We start from the raw sequence: 21584 nt of genomic DNA, 5'->3' as shown, positions 1-21584 counted from the left end.
ACACAACATTTCCTACCTCGGCATTAACCCTCCTGTTGTCTTCACATTCTGTACACGCCCTCGTCCTCCGGGTCAGAAACGACCCACCCTCACTGTTGATCTCAAATAAAGCAATTTCATTTCATTATAAATGCCAAATCGATTGAGCATTTTTATTTCAACACACCTGTCATATATGTTTTCTTTACTAAAGTAGATTATTAAGTAAAATATAATAAAGTAAAGACTCTTTCAACAAGGTGACCTGAGAGGACCACGACCACTACAGGACCCACTGATCCCAGACCTGTGTTCTGTAGCACAGACAGAACTGAGGGTTCTGTCACCTGTTTACACTCTGAATGTAGAAGTGTTAGGAAACAACGCTTAGATGGTTCTGACTGGAACTGTTTGAACTTTGATCTCTGAACGTCGTGGAAAGGTGACGGAGCACCTGCGTGTGTGTGTGTGTGTTAGGGTTACACTCCATGCTTTTATTGTGAAGGCTGCTGGCCTCTCTTCCTGTGTCTGTTGCCTGAGAGTGAAGCAGTTAGAAACAGTGATCAGGTTCGTTTGGTTATTGATGAGCAGCGGCTTCATTCAAACTTACATTAATATGCAAACTGAAGATTCTTTAATGCTTTTTTAAAAAAATGTTAAAGTTAATGTTTAATTCAATCCGATCGCTCTGAACCAATAACTAATAATCATGTCATCCATCTGTAGATCACATCACTCTCAGTTGTGAGCCTTTGTGTGCGCGCACGAGCGGGCGCGTGCCCGCGGCGTTGTGTGCGCGCTGGCGGTGCTGATGGAGGCTGATTCAGTGTGAACAGACGCTGCTGGAGGAGGAGGAGGAGCAGGACCCTTCATCTGATCACATCATCGATCCGCGATGATCGATCGATGACCTGTGATCAGCTCTTTTGATCCCGGAGCGGCTGCACGAGGCCACAATTAGCGTCATCAATCAATCAATGAGCTTCATCGATCACACCTGATGTGTGGAGCGCGAGACGCAGCAGAGACAATCAGCTGAGCGGAGGTTCTGGAGCGGGCCGTCTCTGGATCATGTGACCGAGGGGTTGCAGGTGGGAACCCGCAGGACGTCCGGAGCCGCAGGAGGTCCAGGTAGGAACCATCTCCAGCAGGGCACTTTGGCCCCTCCCGCGCGCAGCACACCGCATCAGACTCCATCTGAAAGTTGGTCATTTTATGAATGTTTCGCTCGTGCGCAGCGGCGTGCAGGGGGAGAACAAAGGTGAGCGTGTCATCTGAACACGCACGAGCTCGTCTTTAATTCGGCTCACAGTTATCAAACAGAGGAGTCACGTGCCACCGCGAAATGCCATCAATTCAAAGTGTGCATGCGGCGGCAGGAAGCGGCTCACGTGTCACTTAAGTTTGAATCAACATTTAATTTGTGACGTTTTGATGTCATCATAATGTTTGATGATGAAGAAACGACGTTTTTATATTTTACATTACGGCTGTCCCCACCCAGAGCCACGTGCCCGCTGCGTGTGTGTGTGTGCGTGTGCGTGTGTGTGTGTGCGTGTGTGTGTGTGTGTGTGTGTGTGCGTGTGTGTGTGTGCGTGTGTGTGTGTGTGATGTCCGCTCGTTCTCTGGAATAGTATAAAAGTATATTCACTCTGAGGAGGAACTTGTACTTCTGTATTTCTGTTACTCCACTACATTTATCTGGTTACTTCAGTAACTAGTTACTTCACAGATTACATTTTTAAACGAACTGATTTCCTCATCAGTCAGATAAATCAGTGATTGTGACGATCAGCTGACTCAGTTTATACAAACATGTTAATATATGGATCAGTTACTTTACTGACACTTTGATACTGAACTACATTTAACATCAGATACTCTGAGACTTTTACTCGAGTACTCTTCACACAGGGGACTTTTACTCGAGTACTTTACTGTAAAGGCTGTGAGTCAGCACTGATCACTGATCAGTTTCATGGACTCACAGGTGAAACTTTCTCATCTGTTCACTCGATCAAACTGTTCTGACATCAGTTGGTCATGATGAACTGTGTGTACAACACACACACGCAAGCATGCTGATATATTGATTGTATTGATTGCACATGTTTTCAGGTGTGTGTGCCTCCTCAGGTGAAAAACAGTCATCGTGTTTTTGTTTACAAACAGCGTCACTTCCATGACGACTGGCCGACTGTTGACAACAGATCATGTGATCTGATCCACTGCTGTTTCCATGGCGATGTAAAGATTTTATACGATCCTGAAGAGAAACAGAAGATATTTCTGTCTGTCTGAACAAAGACAGAAACCAGCCAATCAGAGAGCAGACAGCTGTCACCTGACTCTGGTGGTTGATTGATTATTGATATATTGGGTCTGTGCTGAGCCTTTGTCACCTCTTTATAAAATAATGATCAATAAGAAGCTGAGGTGCGGCACAGAGTATTCACTGGGACGCAGGTGGTGAGGTTCTGACTAACTCCTGGAACAATCAGTACAGACCCATCGGGTTCTTCTGTAATGGAAACGTGGTTCACTGCTCCAGTGAAGCTGTTAGCCAGTGTGCTAACATAATGCTAGCATGACTCAAAGGCAAGACAGTGTGAGGATGTGTGTGAGCGGACGGTCATGTGACTTTCCTCAGATCAATAAGATGATCAGAACAGCTGATCGTCCATGTAACTGTTGCTCTGTCTGAAGTAGAGAGGCTGAACGGCCAATGAGATGTGACGGTGTAGGCTACTTCCTGCAGCTGGTGTGTTGCAGCACCACCCTGTGGTAGCGAGAGGACGATGAGCTGATGAGAAGACAGCCTGCAGCCAATCAGAGTCAGGTATTCAGCCAGACCGAGATTCAAAAGTAACTGAATATAAGTTAGGGTTAGGGTCTATAATCAGAGCTGAGCACTTCTTCATCAGTGTCAGTGCTGAAACACAAATGGACCCTGATTTGAAACAGTCTGTTTGTCCTCCATCACCTCCTCACAAACATGTTCTGATCCGGTACAGTCGGCTGTGAACAGCAGGATCCTGGTTCTGTGTCCTAAACCTTGTTTCAGGACCGAACTGTGAAGCAGCCCTGCAGTCTACAGGTGAGGCGTTCAGGTGCTGTCAGTCAGGTGTCTGCTGAGGTCTGATGTCACCTGCTGAGGTCTGATGTCACCTGCTGAGGCCTGATGTCACCTGCTGAGGCCTGATGTCACCTGCTGAGGCCTGATGTCACCTGCTGAGGCCTGATGTCACCTGCTGAGGTCTGATGTCACCTGCTGAGGTCTGATGTCACCTGCTGAGGTCTGATGTCACCTGCTGAGGTTTGATGTCACCTGCTGAGGTCTGATGTCACCTGCTGAGGCCTGATGTCACCTGCTGAGGTCTGATGTCACCTGCTGAGGTCTGATGTCACCTGCTGAGGCCTGATGTCACCTGCTGAGGTCTGATGTCACCTGCTGAGGTCTGATGTCACCTGCTGAGGTCTGATGTCACCTGCTGAGGTCTGATGTCACCTGCTGAGGTCTGATGTCACCTGCTGAGGTCTGATGTCACCTGCTGAGGCCTGATGTCACCTGCTGGCTGGTTGTTTTGTTGCTTGGTTGGTTTGTCAGCAGGATTCCAGAAAAAATACTGGTGGGATTTCCACAAAACTTGGATGGAGGACGGGTCTTGGCCCAGAAAAGATCTCATTAACTCCTGACGCTGATCCACATAAGGAGACATTGTGAGACAGGACATTTCCCATCATTTTGTATTTTTTTTTCATGAGTTTGGATGAAAACCATCAGGTGTATGAAGGCGGCTGTTCTCTATGAGTGAGTACAGAAGAGGACTGTTTGCTGTGGCGGAGGTATGTGCTCTACTGACTGCCTCCTGGTCTGTTGTTCTGAATCTGAACAGTCATGTGATGTTTTGATTAATAATCAATAACCTGCTCACTGATGGAAAAAAGCATATTGACCCTGAATGTAGAAAACACTTCAGTACCCATGAGCCTCAGCAGCTGTTGCTATGGAAACACCTCCATCCAGAGCAGTGACATCACAGTTGCATCATCTTCAGATCAAAAACTGATCAGTTGCACGGCAACAGAGTCTGGAGCTCTCTGATTGGACAGTTTTTACAGCAATGATCCCTGGGACATGAAGTCCTTTAGTCTGTCACCTCTGGAACCTGGACTTGACTCCGCCCACTGAGCTGCTACAACTGTGATGTCACCTGAATGCCACGCACTTGACACACATACACACACACACACACACACACACACACAGTGTAACAGACACACGGAGCATCCTGAGGGTTGAAAGGTTATTGGTTGCCTGGTTGGAGCTCTCAGCCAATCAGAAGGCTGTATTCAGAGTTGGGATTTTCTACATTGTTGCCATGCGGAGAATCTGCTGCCTGACCTACATTCATCCTCCACACACACACACACACGCACACACACACGCACACACACACACACACACCACACACACACAGTACACACACACACACACACACACACACACAGTAACACATACACACAGGCAGGTGTAGATGTATGTATCTGTATATGTGTTCAAAGGCACAGAGGCAGGAGACTATGTGTGTGTGTGTGTGTGTGTGTGTGTGCGTGTGTGTGTGTGTGTGTAATAAGCACCTTCAGTCAGGATGTCTTCTAACACCTGAGCTGTCAGGTTCCTGCAGTCTCTGTGATGCCACACTGACGGACCAATCAGAGACAGAGGAAATGACGACTGACGTGAATGTTATAGTTTGCCTGTGTGTCACAGACCCGGTCCTCATCATACCTGGTTTTGAGGCCAGAGTCTGCGACCTGGTTTTGAAGAGTTGAAAGATGACTGAATGGATCAGTTTTAATATTCAGCTGTGACCTCCTGCTCACCCCTCTGTACAGCTGTTCTCCGTCCTTCAACCTCCTCTCATCCCTCGCTCCCCCGATTTATTTTTAATATTTCAGTTTACTCTATGGACAAACACCATAAACACATCTGTGTTGAGCCAATCAGAGAGCAGGATGACGAAACAGCACCAGAGACTGGATCCAGAGACAAACTGAACCCGGATCAAAACCACAGAGGAACAGAACAGCTGGTTGTTACAGTTGTGTTGTCTGTTGTTTGTTGTTGTTGGTGTTGTTGGTAGTGGTGGTGTTGTTGTGTTGTTGTTGTTGTTTTTTGTGTTGTTGTTGAAGTTATGGCGTTGTTTGTTGTTGAGTGGTTGTTGGGCTGGTGCAGCCTGCAGTCTCTGCTAAGTTGTGTTGTTGTTGTTGTTGTTGTAGTTGTGTGTGTGTGTGTGTGTGTGTTAGTGATTGTAGTACACTGTCTGACACACACACACACACATACACACACACGGTGAGCCTGATGGGTCTGAACTGGATCCAGTCTGATCCGGATCAGGACTCTGATCCTGATCTCTTTCCCATGATGCTCTCTGTTCTGTTGTGTCTGCTGCTACTGGGGGGAGAAAACAAGAGCAGGGCGAGACACACAAACACACACACACACACACACAAACACATACACACACACACACACACACACACACAGGGAGAGAGAACTTCAAATAGTTGATGGTTCGCTTTGATATGAAGGCCTGCAGCTGTGAGTGTGTGAGAGAGACACACATTTTACTGCTCACACTGTGTGAAACGTAGCTGAGGACATTTAGCTGAGTGTGGGCTCACTGCTGCCCTCAGTCTTGCCTCTCAGGTTGCGTGCTGATAGATAGATAGATAGATAGATAGATAGATATACTTTATTGATCCCAAGCTGGGAAATTCCGGTGTAGCAGCAGCATTACACACAGAGACAATAACAACACAATGAAATAAGAGAAACAACCTCGACATATTAAATAGCAATAGAAAAAAGTAATATACAAAAATGTATAAAAAGTGTATAAATAAGCAGAGTGACTGTAGTGCAAGATAAAATATAAGGTGCAGTGAACAGAGTGTATAAAACCAAAGTGCGTAGAGACTTTGTGTTATGACCAGAGTGTTAGCTGTTATTATTGTACAGTGTGATGTGTGTGGCAGGAAAGATTTCCTGTATCTGTCCCTTCGACAGCGGAGCTGCAGCAGTCTGTGAGAGAAGGAGCTCCGCTGTCTGTCTACTGTGTGATGGAGAGGCTGCTGATCATTGTCCATGATGGATAACAGTTTGTTCAGCGTTCTCCTCTCAACCACGGACTCAAAAGACTCCAACCTGAGACCAAGTACAGAGCCAGCCTTCTATTAGTGTCGCTGGCTCTGATGCTGCTGCTCCAACACACAGCAGCAAAGAAAATGATGCTGGCAACAACAGACCGGTGAAAGATCTCCAACATCTTGCTGCACACGTTGAAGGATCTCAGCTTCCTCAGGAAATAGAGTCTGCTCATCCCCTTTTTGTAAACACCCTCGGTATTAGATTTCCAGTCTGTTGTCGATCACCACTCCCAGGTGTCTGTAGTCCTCGATGCGGGGGTTGTTGGGCTGGTGCAGCCTGCAGTCTCTGCTTAGGGTTAAAAAACTTCAGAGGTCATGATGAACGGACCACAGCTCTCTCTCTGTCTGTCCTCGGCTGCTCTGATTGGTTGGTTCTGACTCAGTCTGTGTTTCCACAGACCAGTTTAACCACACGTCCTCCCAGTCATTAAAATGGTCCGTCATTATCTGTCCCAGTAAACCACATTCAAACACTGGATGTTAGCATGTAGCTTGCTAACACACTGCAGCTTCTTAACATGATGTAGCATGGTAAGTTAATGTAGCATGCTAGCTTCATGGAGCTCTGGAACATCCAGGACATCACTGATGTGAAAACACAGAAACACAAGAAACACATCATCTGTGACATCATCTGTGACATCATCTGTGACATCATCTGTGACATCATCTGTGACATCTGTGACATCACAATATTTAAAACTAATAAAACTTGTTCATTAACATTTACAACATATATATGTGAAAACACGCACTCACACACTCACACACACATACACACACGCACGCACACACACACACACACACACACGCACACACACACGCACACACACGCACACACACACATGCACACACACGCTGAGGCTTCATCAAGTTGCTGAGAGTGAACAGGATGCAGCCTCTTTCACAATAAGAGCTCAGCAGAGAGACAGCCAGGAAGTGAAGAATAAAATATAAAGATGAAGACAGTTTGTCTTCATGTCCTCTCTTATTGTGTGTGTGTGTGTGTGTGTGTGTGATATGATTCTACTACAGCTGATTTATTCTGAAATCCTTCAATCAGAAACGTCTCGTCACGTTCACACACAGAAACACTGAAGGAAACAAACGACGAGTGCTTTAAGTCTTTAACTCACAAGACAAGTTGATCAGAACCAACTCGAGTGGACCGGACATCTGACTGAATTTCCTGTGGGAGCCTTTTCTTCCTGTACTTTTACTTTGAAGTGGCGTGTTGAACTGTGTGTGTGTGTGTGTGTGTGTGTGAGCTGACGGTGCAGACGGAGCAGAGCTTCAGTGTGAACGTGTCGGAGCTGCTTCACTCCTCTGAGCGTCTCCTCTTTGTTCTCTTCTTCTTCTGGATTTAAAGCGTCCTGACGTGTCTTCATGTCTCCATGGAGACACAAAGGACACCTGGCTCCACCTCTGCAGGTATTTCAGCTGCTCGTCTGCTCATGTTTCTTCTACTTTGTTGTTTGTGGGCTGATGGAGAGTAACAATATACAGATGTGAGTTCAGGTGAGTTCAGGTGTGTCCAGCAGTGTTCAGGTGTGTCCAGCTGTGTTCAGGTGTGTCCAGCTGTGCGCAGGTGTGTTAAGGTGTGTTCAGGTGTGTTAAGGTGTGTTCAGGTGTGTCCAGGTGTGTTCAGGTGTGTTAAGGAGGAGTCTTATGAAGCTCTGCACATGTTAGAATATAAAGTCTGATTTGATAAAGCCGTGATTACCTGAAGCACATTGACACCTGAAAGCTTCGTTCATCAGGCCAGCTGGTGTGCGTGTGTGTTTGCGTTCAGGAGGTGTGACACATGTGAAACAGTAGAAGAAGAACAAGCGTCTGAACTGTTTTAGTCTCAGCAGACCTGCAGGTTTGTGGAGTCCTTGGTTCAGATTGGACCCTGGGGACAGGAAGCAGACCTGAACCCAGAGCAGCTGACAGGTCTGGACTGATGTGGTCTTTGCTGGTCTCGGGGTGGATCACTTCAGCCTTTGTGGTTTTAATGTGAAGCTGAGCTCTCACTTCCTGTAATCTCTGACTGGACAACACTGGGCTCATGTGGTGGCTGTGACTCAGGGGTCGAACCAGCATCTTGTCATCAGAACGTTGCTGGTTTGATTCCCCTGGTCTGCATGTGGAAGTGTCCTTGAGCAAGATACTGAACCCCAGACTGCTCCTGATGTGCTGGTCGGCACCATCAGTGTGTGAATGAATTACTGAAAGTCGCTTTGGACAGAAGCGTCTGATAAATGTGAGATTCAGATTCAGAGCTGTTGGACTCTGAGTCTGGTCTCTGCACGAGTATCAGTATTATTCTCTCTCTGTAACATGTGTCTGTCTCTCTCTCTCTCTCTCCTGCTCTCGTTTCCTTCTTTTCATTGCTCATTTCCTTCTTCCTGTTTCCTGTTGGGCTCTACTTCCTGTTCTCAGGGACAGTGTCCTGTAGTCAGAGGACATCTTGTTCTCAGAGTTTAGACAAGACAAGACAGGACAGAGAGGACAGACATGACAGACAGGAGACATGACAGACAGGACAGACAGGAGACAGGACAGACAGGAGACAGGACAGACAGGAGACAGGACAGAGAGGACAGACATGACAGACAGGACAGACATGACAGACAGGAGACATGACAGACAGGAGACATGACAGACAGGAGACATGACAGAGAGGAGACAGGACAGACATGACAGACAGGAGACAGGACAGAGAGGACAGACATGACAGACAGGACAGACATGACAGACAGGAGACATGACAGACAGGAGACATGACAGACATGACAGACAGGACAGACATGACAGACAGGAGACATGACAGACAGGAGACATGACAGAGAGGACAGACATGACAGACAGGAGACATGACAGACAGGACAGACAGGAGACATGACAGACAGGAGACAGGACAGACATGACAGACAGGAGACATGACAGACAGGAGACATGACAGAGAGGACAGACATGACAGACAGGAGACATGACAGACATGACAGACAGGAGACATGACAGACAGGAGACAGGACAGACAGGACAGACATGACAGACAGGAGACATGACAGACAGGAGACATGACAGACAGGACAGACATGACAGACAGGAGACATGACAGACAGGAGACAGGACAGACAGGAGACAGGACAGACATGACAGACAGGAGACATGACAGACAGGAGACAGGACAGACAGGACAGACATGACAGACATGACAGACAGGAGACATGACAGACAGGAGGCAGGACAGACAGGAGACAGGACAGACATGACAGACAGGAGACATGACAGACAGGAGACAGGACAGAGAGGACAGACATGACAGACAGGAGACATGACAGACAGGAGACAGGACAGACATGACAGACATGACAGACAGGAGACATGACAGACAGGAGACATGACAGACAGGAGACAGGACAGAGAGGACAGACATGACAGACAGGAGACATGACAGACAGGAGACAGGACAGACAGGACAGACATGACAGACAGGAGACATGACAGACAGGAGACATGACAGACAGGACAGACATGACAGACAGGAGACATGACAGACAGGAGACAGGACAGAGAGGACAGACATGACAGAGAGGACAGACATGACAGACAGGAGACATGACAGAGAGGACAGACATGACAGAGAGGACAGACATGACAGACAGGAGACAGGACAGAGAGGACAGACATGACAGACAGGAGACATGACAGACAGGACAGACATGACAGACATGACAGACAGGAGACATGACAGACAGGAGGCAGGACAGACAGGAGACAGGACAGACATGACAGACAGGAGACATGACAGACAGGAGACAGGACAGAGAGGACAGACATGACAGACAGGAGACATGACAGACAGGAGACAGGACAGACATGACAGACATGACAGACAGGAGACATGACAGACAGGAGGCAGGACAGACAGGAGACAGGACAGACATGACAGACAGGAGACATGACAGACAGGAGACAGGACAGAGAGGACAGACATGACAGACAGGAGACATGACAGACAGGAGACAGGACAGACATGACAGACATGACAGACAGGAGACATGACAGACAGGAGACATGACAGACAGGAGACAGGACAGAGAGGACAGACATGACAGACAGGAGACATGACAGACAGGAGACAGGACAGACAGGACAGACATGACAGACAGGAGACATGACAGACAGGAGACATGACAGACAGGACAGACATGACAGACAGGAGACATGACAGACAGGAGACAGGACAGAGAGGACAGACATGACAGAGAGGACAGACATGACAGACAGGAGACATGACAGACAGGAGACAGGACAGAGAGGACAGACATGACAGAGAGGACAGACATGACAGACAGGAGACAGGACAGAGAGGACAGACATGACAGACAGGAGACATGACAGACAGGACAGACATGACAGACATGACAGACAGGAGACATGACAGACAGGAGGCAGGACAGACAGGAGACAGGACAGACATGACAGACAGGAGACATGACAGACAGGAGACAGGACAGAGAGGACAGACATGACAGACAGGAGACATGACAGACAGGAGACAGGACAGAGAGGACAGACATGACAGACAGGAGACATGACAGACAGGAGACAGGACAGACATGACAGACATGACAGACAGGAGACATGACAGACAGGAGGCAGACAGACAGGAGACAGGACAGACATGACAGACAGGAGACATGACAGACAGGAGACAGGACAGACATGACAGACATGACAGACAGGAGACATGACAGACAGGAGGCAGGACAGACAGGAGACAGGACAGACATGACAGACAGGAGACAGGACAGAGAGGACAGACATGACAGACAGGAGACATGACAGACAGGAGACAGGACAGACAGGAGACAGGACAGAGAGGACAGACATGACAGACAGGAGACAGGACAGACATGACAGACAGGAGACAGGACAGAGAGGACAGACATGACAGACAGGAGACAGGACAGAGAGGACAGACAGGAGACAGGACAGACAGGAGACAGGACAGAGAGGACAGACAGGAAAGAGAGGACAGACATGACAGACAGGAGACAGGACAGAGAGGACAGACAGGAAAGAGAGGACAGACATGACAGACAGGAGACAGGACAGAGAGGACAGACAGGAGACAGGACAGACAGGAGACAGGACAGAGAGGACAGACAGGAGACAGGACAGACAGGAGACAGGACAGAGAGGACAGACAGGAGACATGACAGACAGGAGACAGGACAGAGAGGACAGACAGGAGACATGACAGACAGGAGACAGGACAGAGAGGACAGACAGGAAAGACAGGACAGACATGACAGACAGGAGACAGGACAGAGAGGACAGACAGGAGACAGGACAGACAGGAGACAGGACAGAGAGGACAGACAGGAGACAGGACAGACAGGAGACAGGACAGAGAGGACAGACATGACAGACAGGAGACAGGACAGAGAGGACAGACAGGAGACAGGACAGACAGGAGACAGGACAGAGAGGACAGACATGACAGACAGGAGACAGGACAGAGAGGACAGATAGGAAAGAGAGGACAGACATGACAGACAGGAGACAGGACAGGCAGGACAGACAGGACAGACAGGAGACAGGACAGAGAGGACTAGGGGTGTAACAATACATGTATTTGTATTGAACAGTTTCGGTACAGGACGTTGGGTTCGGTACTGGGCTGTGCACGGGTGAGTTCCCAGAACGGACGTTGTGTCTGTTTAATTCCCGCCTGCAGCTACACGTGCAGCCCGTTTACTTCATCCCTGCTGAAAAAGACAGCATGGACCAGTCTTGCTAGTGACTGGTTCCCATCAAGACCAGCATTTGTTGCTGGTTTTAGTGCTGGTCTATGCCGTTTTTTCGGCAGGGATGGCTAATGCTAGCAAGAAACCAGAGCTTGAAGACCCTCCCTTGTCGCTAAATTCTCCTGCTTGGGAGCACTGCGGCTTCCTGGTTTAATATTGCAACGGAGAAAGACATGTTTCTGGTGTGACAGTTTAACTGGTGTTCATTTTACCAGTGAGGGTCCGAGATGTGCTGGAGGTGTGGTTTGAAAATCTCACCTGGAGAGGGGTCCTCGGCCATGTCCGCTTACCAGGAAAAACATTCCTGCTCATCGATCCAATTCATGCATATGTACCGTATATTCATTTTGAGGTGGCTTGAACACTATTCCACACAGAGATGCCGGACCACTGCAAACCGCTGTTAGACGAGTGCTACAGAGCACACAGTGACAGTGTAGGTGACTGTGACGATGCCGGTCCAAAAAAACGTGACTGTCAATGAATCGTCCAAAAGTGCATATTTCCTTATATCTTCTTAATGAAAGCCTGTACTCACTAATAACTCATGGGTGGAGTCATTGTGGACAAGTTAATCATTCTGGTAAAAATAAGAAGGTTGAGTAAAACTGAACAGGGCTACATGCTGCAACTGTTAGTGCTGCACTTTACTTTTAGAAAAGTTTTGTTAAAAGCCTTTAACAAGCTGTGAGGAATTTATTTTTATATTTCATGTATTTTTTGTTTATGAATATTTTATTCATTGGAAAGCTTATTTTATATATATTTTGTTTAATTGAAAATAATTTATTGAACTTATTACCAGGCAGCACTTTACAGTATACAATTTTTTTAATTTTATTTTCATATTTTGTAAAAAGTTACAATAAATTGTTGGTTTACAAAAGTTCAGAATACACAACAAGCACATTTATGTTTTGCATTTTGTTCCCATACTGTACCAAAAATGAACTGAACCGTGACCTCAAAACTGAGGTACGTATCGAACCGTGATTTTTGTGTATCGTTACACCCAGGGCTGTAAACTAGCGGTCGCCACTCGCCAAATGCGACTAAAATATTCCCCTGGCGACTTAATTTTGGAGGGATACATGCCACGGGGCGGGTACATGTTTGTCCCGATGGTCGTGCTCTTGCAATAAATTATGTATGATATAGCAAAACATTGTAGTAGCTGTAAAGTGATAAATTATGACGGTAGCAAACGTTGGTGCTAAACCGGATACTTGTTGTGTGTCGCACTGAAGTAGCTCCCCCGACGTCACCGCTGTAGAAAATAGTTCCCTTCAGAAGCAACGTAGCGTGCGCGTCACCGCTCTGTAAAAGTTTGGCGCAGTGACTGTGAGTCGAGCGCAGCGATGACGACACCTCTAACTCATGAGCTGAGGGAAGTTGTACTTAAGTTGTGCATAATTTCTAAACGACTTCCTTCGATTAGGTTTCAGTTTGATAATCAAGTGGCTTAATATGAGAACAGTTGTCACGTCACAAAACGTGTAAAACCATCAAATCCAGTGTAAATGTTATTATGGTACAGTCTCCACTAACAAGTCTGTTACAGAGCCTGATAGTTAATTAATGAGTGTTTCCTTTGTCAAAGTTTTGCACTGTTCAAGTTTTCAATTTGCAATGTTTTGAAATTTAATTAATAATATTAAAATGTATTTCTAAATAATACTTTGGCCTCTTTTCTAAGCATGTATTGTTATATAATACTGTTATCTCCATGAAAAGTACTGAAACAGATATATGCAACAAAAAGAGGCAATTTATTATTTGGCCAGTAAAAAATTGACTTGGCCGGTAGATTCTTTCATCTACCGGTCCCCTCGGCAGGTGAGCCAAAAAGTTAGTTTACAGCCCTGGTTACACCCCCTAGACAGGATAGGACAGACAGGACAGATCTGATGTTAATTGTTGTTTTAAAGTTGTGAACCTGAATGAATGTTTGAACAACAAATTATGAAATATTAAGTATGAAGTTTAGTTTGGACTGTGAGGGACATCAGGCAGCAGATAAACTGTAGCAGCATGCTGGGATGTGACATAATGATGTCATGCAGCCAATCACAGCGCAGGATCTCACCTGTACATCCTGTGTCACACCTGAGATCACACACATTTACATTTACATTTACATTTAGCAGACGCTTTTGTCCAAAGCAACTTACAATAAGTACATTAGTCGTCAGTGCCGGCTCTGAGTAATTTGGCGCCCTAGGCAAGATCTTAGCCGGCCCCCCCTGCATCGCAGTTAATTTCACAATCAATGTTCATAAACTCACACAGACACTGCATGTATGTATTCAAGATTTTATTTCTTTTAAGTCAAAACTATCTCACCAAATAAAAACGCAAACATATTATCTGTCAGCCTCAGAGTGCCGTCTCTCTCTTATCTATTGTCAGCCGCTTTGCAAAACGACCTCCATCTCCTTCCATGTTGCCATGTGGGTATTGTGCTCCGGGCTATCCTCATGAACCTTCAGCTACTGGCTTGCATTGTTCCGGTCCTTTAGTCCTTCCTTATTAAGTCTGTATTCTTTTTAGAAAACATTTAGCAGCAGAAGCCGTGCGAGCTATCATTTCTGTTTGAGTAGATCAGCCAGCTTCTTTTGATTGTTTCAGCATTGACTAAGACTCTGTTACAAAAGTCATGTTGACACTCTCCCATCTTCATTTTTGGGAAATGTGTAACTGCTTTTTATTTGAAGTTGTGTTGCTGTAGGTTTATATAATATTTAGAAATAATAGTAGTAATGGCACTGGTATATGTCTGTATCAGTGGCGGCTGGTGACTGAAAAAATTGTGGAGGACAGGAGGAAAACCAGTCCACAGTGTCATGTTATTTTATACAAGTCAACTACTTATCCCTACTTTCTTATATTCAGTGAAAATTAAGCAACAACACAATGACTTACAAGACATCTTTAAAAAACATTTTATTAAATGGCTAATACCCTACCGGGACTCGTTCCCCGGTCTCCTGCGTGGCAGGTAACTGCTCTATGCACTGCGCTAACGTTATGTCCACTATCGGGACGAACGAAACGAAAACTATGAATTATCTTTCTGACTGCTTTGCTCTGATTTCTCCAGACAGTTTTTTTTCTTTCAGAAATGTGCTTATATTTCCTTTAAAACCGATTCCAATATCGCTGAAAACTCCATATTTCTTGTCCGAGCATGGCTGGCAGTGAAAGCTGTGAAACACATAAAAGTATTTTTTGTTTACGGTTGTATAAATGTGAGAATTAAATTTGGGAACTGTTATTGGACCAACCTGCTGTCAATCTTGTATTCTGGTTGCTGATTGGTAAGGGAGGACGTCCTCCCTTAGTGCGTCAAATTACGTGTCTTAGCCAATCATAGATCAGCATGGAAAAATCCTGAATGCATTGAATGAATGAAGGAGATCCCTCCCACGGAGGACAGAAGCCCTCCGTCCTCCTCTAGCCCCCACCTTCCTGCTCCCTGCTGTGTGTATATATATATATACACACATGTGTGTGTATATATATATATATATATATATATATATATATATATATATATATATAATATAGCTTTTTATTCTGTTAACTTAAATGTAAGCACAAGTTAATGACTTCACCTTAATCTATACTTAGATCAAGACATACTAAGTATTAGTACTTGTAATTTAACAAGTTTTAGCCAGAAATTTGCCATTTATTACCACACATACCAACAGCTTAACAGACAGGACATCTCTCCCAGAAAACACCCCTTCACTCACGGTGCCAACATTTTTATCATCTTTGTTAGCTCGACACAATTTAACCACAGAACAAGGATGAGAATTAACCTGCAACCGTCTTACACATCATCTTATTCACAACCACATTCACGAACCATAATTACACCAACAACAACAGAATACCCAAGAGTCTTTGCGCCACAGTCCACAAGGGGCGTTACAAGTATAAGCTTTAGCATTAATGTACTTAGTCTTAGACTATTCTTTATACTTTTCAGTATAAGCCAAGTATACTTCACTATACTTTTCTTAAGTATATATAATATAGTATATAAAAAGTACACTTCAAGTATACTGCCTCAGTTTTAGTATAAAATAAGTATACTCGTTGTACACTTGAATAAACTACTTTTTGCTAAGGGTTGTTGAGAAACATTAAAACTGACTTGGAGTTGTTAATTTTGTATCCAGAGAACCCCCCAAAATGTTAAATTATTCTCATTAGATTGGAATACTATGTTTTAAAATTGTCAGGAATAATATAATATCATCTGCATATAAAGAAATGTGATGATCCATCCCCCCGATTGTAATGCCTGATAGTCCTGTAAGTGCTCTCACAGCCGTGGCTCGAGGTTCAGTTGCCAGCGTGAACAGCAGAGGAGACGAGGAGCGACCGTGTCGGGTGGATCTCTGTAAACTAAAGGGTTCCAGATGGTGTTGATGGCTTTTTACAAAACCCCGTTTTTCATCACGAATCAACTGACATTTATCTAATCTTCTAGAAACAATTGCAAAGTATTTTTGTGTCACATCCCATTAAACTAATTGGTCTGTAAGACGAGCCTTCAGTTGGGGGTTTATATGGTTTTAGTATTAAGGTTATTATAGATGAATGAATCTGGGAGCGTTCCTTCAATAAATGATTCTTCATATATATCCAGAAGTGGCCATACAAGTTGTTTTTTAAATGTACTGCTACTGGCAACCCATCCGGTCCGGCTGCTTTATCACTATTAATATCTCCTATAGCTTCACAAAGGTCTTTTGTTGTTATTGAACTATCTAGAGTTATTTTTTCGTCGTCTGATATAGTTGGAAATCACAACTGGTAGAGAAACATATTCTGAGGTTTTCTATCTCCTGTATATTCTGATTTACACTTCATAAAAGTCTCTGAATTGATTATTTATCTCTAATGGATCCATAGTTAAGTTGCCAGATATTGACTTTATACTACGCATTGTTCTTTATCCTTCAGGCCAGTAGTTTACCTGCTCTTTCCTGTGTTCATTATGTTTGTTTAGTCCACAGTAGACTTTTAGCCACTTACACACACACAAACCCCTCCCATACACACACACAGTGTTTCGAACAGTCCCGAACATTTCCCCAGTTGAAATGAATACCCTTCTCCTTGAGTAGACATTTTGAGGGATACTGATCCACAACATTTGAGTATTAACTTGTTTGGCCTCAATGCCACATGACTCAAACAAAAAGAAGACCTCTAGGAGAAATCAAAAGCCTAACTAGTGGGGCCTTATCAACATGAGGAGTTGCAGAACAAAGGAACAGGACCAAAGTCCAAAAGGTGTGAAAAACTGTAACTCAAGGTATGACCCGCCCCCAAAACTTTCACCCGGTCCCTATTGGCTGTGAGCCAGGAAAGTCCGCCAGGATCGCAATGACGTCACTCCAAGTTTAAAGGTCAGGAGACCCCAAATCACGTCGCATTTCCAGGTATCGTTAAGTTGTGGAGAGACTCCGGTTTCATGCAGCAGCTGCCGTAAGGGTGTAACTTTGAGAAACGTCTTTCATTTAGCGTGAGCTAAGCTTCAGTTCCCTCCTCACTGGACGAGACAGAGACTGTTTTTGTTTTACTTTCATTTTTGTTCCAATATTCGTCATTATTGTTTTGGATCCATAGAGGAATGCTGCACAACCCAGTCGTTCCTCACCGCCTGCAGAAGGAAGAGATTATCTTCAGAAGGAGACAGAAGGTCCCTTCATCAGGTCGACTCACAGCGTGTAGTAATCTCCTTGGGTCGACACATTCACTGCCACCATTTTTGAATCCCAGGTCTATGATTCAGTTGAATCTGAGTCATCACCTCGGGATCCGTGTTCTTGCGAGACTTCACCAAGTCACGTTCGGCATTTCCTGTTGTCTATCCGACGAGATTTCCCGAGTCACGGCCACTAGTTTGTAGTCCGGTGAACGTGACTTCCAAAGCCATGTTCGGCCATCTTTGTAGGACTCCCTACAAAGGAGCTGGTCATTGACTCTGGGAGGTCCAGACCAAGAGCGGTCCTGCTAGAGGGAGCTGAGGTGGAGGCTGTGCAGTCATACAAATACCTCGGGCTGTGGCTGGATAATAAACTGGACTGGACAACACACACCAGCCACCTGTACAGGAAGACACAAAGCAGGTTGTACTTCCTGAGGAGATTGCGGTCTTTCAACATCTGCAGCAAACTGCTGTGGATGTTTTACCAGTCTGTGGTTACCAGTGTCCTCTTCTACACTGTGGTGTGCTGGGGGGGCAGCATATCCAAGAAGGACACCTCCAGACTGGATAAACTGATCAGGCGGGCCGGCTCTGTGGTCGGCATGCAGCTGGACTCACTGGTGACGGTGGCAGAGAGGAGGACACTGGACAAACTGCTGGACATTATTGACAATGCCAGCCACCCCCTGCACACCGTCAGCAGCAACCAGAGGAGCCTGTTCAGTGGAAGGCTGCTCCTTCCCAAGTGAAGGACCAACAGACTCAAGAACTCCTTTGTCCCTCATGCCATCACACTCTACAACTGCTCACTCGGGGGGAGGAGGAAATAGGGTAAAGAGGACAGAAGGGAAGGAGTGGTAGCACTGTGCAACTTAAGGTCAATGATTTAATTTAATTTAACTGCTAATTTCTGCTAATGTCAGTTATCCACGGTATAAAAACACAATGCCATATACAGTCCTATATATTTATCTTTATTTATATATATTCATCCTCTATACAGTTCTCTACATTTATCTATTTATGTGTTTTTTTATTTTTATTATCCGTGAATTTTATTATCTTACTTTTATTCTTATCTCTACTTTATATATTATATACATATAGTTAAGAGTTTAATGTTTACTGTTTATTTATTGTCTACTTTCTATATTTTAGCTAAGAATTTATTGTTTTACTGTCTATTGTTTACGTTCTATATGTAGCTTTATACCTCTTTTCCTACCTGTAAGCTGCTGGAAATCCAATCTAATTTCCTTGCAGGAGTCATCCCAAAAGGATTAATAAAGAGAAGTCTGAGTCTAATATTGATCATTTGATTAATTCCAGGCTTTGAGACTAAAGGTATATCATTTGGTTATTGATCCCTGATTTCAGGGTGGTGCCCCGTGTTCATTAATGAATCATAGTTACCTACGTTTCATTAATTAACTATATTAATTGTATTAATTAATAATAATATTTTAATTAATAATCAGTAATCAATATCGATTCTCAACAAACTAGTCAGTGTAACTTAACCCTGTCAATCATGCACTTTCAACTTGATAAAGGAATTTCTCCCGTTCAGAGTGTAAGACTTTACAATAACCACTGGTCTAATAAACACCAACGAAGTATGTAAATAAACTCAACCTAGTAATCATAGGTGTACCTGCTGAGCAGAATGATATTTCAATAGCATGTTTATAATACACACACACACACACACACACACACACACACACACAGTAGCTTAGCTCACAACATCAAATCTTACTTCAAATTATTTGGACTCCTGGACTGCTTATCTTGCTGGTCAGCTGTTTCTCCAGTGTAAACAACTCTCAGCAGCGCATCATCTTGTCTCCATGGATCACATGCCAGTGGGGATCATGCTGACTGTAGGATGATCTTGTAAATCTTTTCAGCTTCCTGCGGCGTCATGTAGCACTCTCGGCCTTCAGGGGTTGTTCTGGAATCAACAAACAGCTTGTTACTGTGTTGAATCCCCGTCGGATCCGTGCAGGCCGATCCTGTGCGAATTATATCTTGACCCCCTCGTGTATTTTGTCTCGCCACCTTGATTCACGATAGACAAACTCCTTCTGAAACTTTAAGAAGCGGATGTGAATCGCTGTGCTTTGGTTCGGCTTCCCCAACTAGCGTGCGATGAACCCGCTCCAAGGTGAACGATCTTTCAGGAGCTAGCCCCAGCCGTCGTGTCAGCACGCCATTGTCAAAGTCGGAAAGTGTTTGTTGGCTCTCGACGCCCTCTTGTATATTAATGAGCCGGAGATTCTTTCTTCTGCCCCGGTTCTCCAAGCCATCTGTTTTTGATTCAAGATAGGCAATTTGCTAGTGCTGCTTCTGTTTTTTTAAGTGTGTTTTCTGCCTCATGTATGCGGCTCTCAGCTTCCTCGATACACTTTGTATGGGAGGAAACATCTCTCTTTACATCTGTCACCTTCCATTCCAGTGCAGCCGTCGAGTTCACCATATCTGTCAGACGGGAGTCAAAATTGTCCAACTTTTGTCTGAAGTCTGCTCGGAGTGATTTGAGCTCAGCTATATTAGCCATGTTGCTAGCTTCTGTTGGTGGAGAGGTTGTTGTCTACTTTTGCGTCCTTGAGTAAAAATATCACACTGTTTGTTTGCCATAGGCTTTGGCATATCAACGCCGAGGTTTGTTTCAAGAAGTTATCAGTATATATTAGGGTTTTTGATTAAATTGTGCTCGGAGCCCCCTCGCTAAGCTGCCATCTTGGTCTTGTTCATGTGACCTCCCCCAGCCGGCCCGCTGATGTAGCAGAGTGCAGTGCTCTCTCTGGGCCGTGTGGTCTGACCAGGGTTTGGAGGTAGACGGTGCAGTTCTGTTGATGGCCTGGAAGGCCAGAACCATCGTCTGGAATCACGCGCTGCAGCACGGGGGGTAAAGAGAGGAACAGATGGTGTCGCCAGCATAACAGTGGTCAGAGAATCCATGTGATGTGACTGCAGAGCCTAGTGATCTAGTGTTAGTGGAAACAGAACCGGTCCTGATACTGAACCTGAGGATTTGGTGGTTGACTGTCAAACACAGAAGATAAGTCGAGGAGAATGAGGACTGACGAGTTGGACGAGGTTCTGGAGGCACCGAGCGACTCAGCCACTGTGAGGAGGTCTCAGTGGAGTGAGCGGTCCTGAAGCCTGACTGATTTGGGTCAAGGAGGTTCCAGTGGTTTAGAGAGGAATGAAAGAAGAGATACAGGTCTGTAGTTTCAGATGTCAGCTGAGTCCAGGGTGGGTTTCTGTGGGAGCGGCTTTACTGTGGCTGTCTGGAGGAGCTGGAGGCCTGAAGTGAGGGAGGAGCTGATCAGAGAGGTGAGGAATGGCAGGATGTCATGAGAGATGTTCTGGAGAGGGGAGGAGGGAATCGGGTCCAGGGAACAGGTGGTGGCCCGGTTAGACATCACTAATGTGAGAACATCTTCAGAGGAGAGAGGACTGAAGCAGGTGAGGCCATCAGAGGTGAGGGTCGGAGGAGTTGCAAAGTCATCAGCAGGGAGGGAGGAAGGAGGGGGAGGCAGGGGGAGGAGGGGTGAGGAGAGAAGAGAATAAGAAGAATAGTTTCCTGGAGTTGGAGGCAGAGGAGGTGATCTCTGACAGGTAGAAGGCAGATTTGTCTGCTGATACCGTCAAGGTGAAGTCAGAGAGGAGGTGGTGGCAGTGAGCGACATCATCAGGATGATTCTCTCTGCTGCTCGTAGCTCCGATCTGTTGGTTCTCCGAGATTCAGACAGCCGTGGAGGAGGAGAGATGATCAGCTGGTCGGGAGGAGGGAGGACAGAGAAGGAGGAGGAGAGGGAGGATAACAGAGTGGGGGAGGCTTCCTC

At 45.5% G+C, this 21584-nt stretch overlaps 1 pseudogene; it reads left to right on the top strand.

Moving 5' to 3' along the window:
• The first annotated feature begins 727 nt into the window (after positions 1-727).
• LOC115585678 (FERM domain-containing protein 4B-like) overlaps positions 728-21584 on the top strand; it is a 29371-nt pseudogene continuing 8514 nt past the window's right edge.

This window comes from Sparus aurata, chromosome 7 (assembly GCF_900880675.1).
Source record: "Sparus aurata chromosome 7, fSpaAur1.1, whole genome shotgun sequence".
In the NCBI taxonomy this organism is placed as follows: domain Eukaryota; kingdom Metazoa; phylum Chordata; class Actinopteri; order Spariformes; family Sparidae; genus Sparus; species Sparus aurata.
Note: the sequence above shows the minus strand (reverse complement) of the source record. Positions and strands in the feature narration are given on the sequence as shown.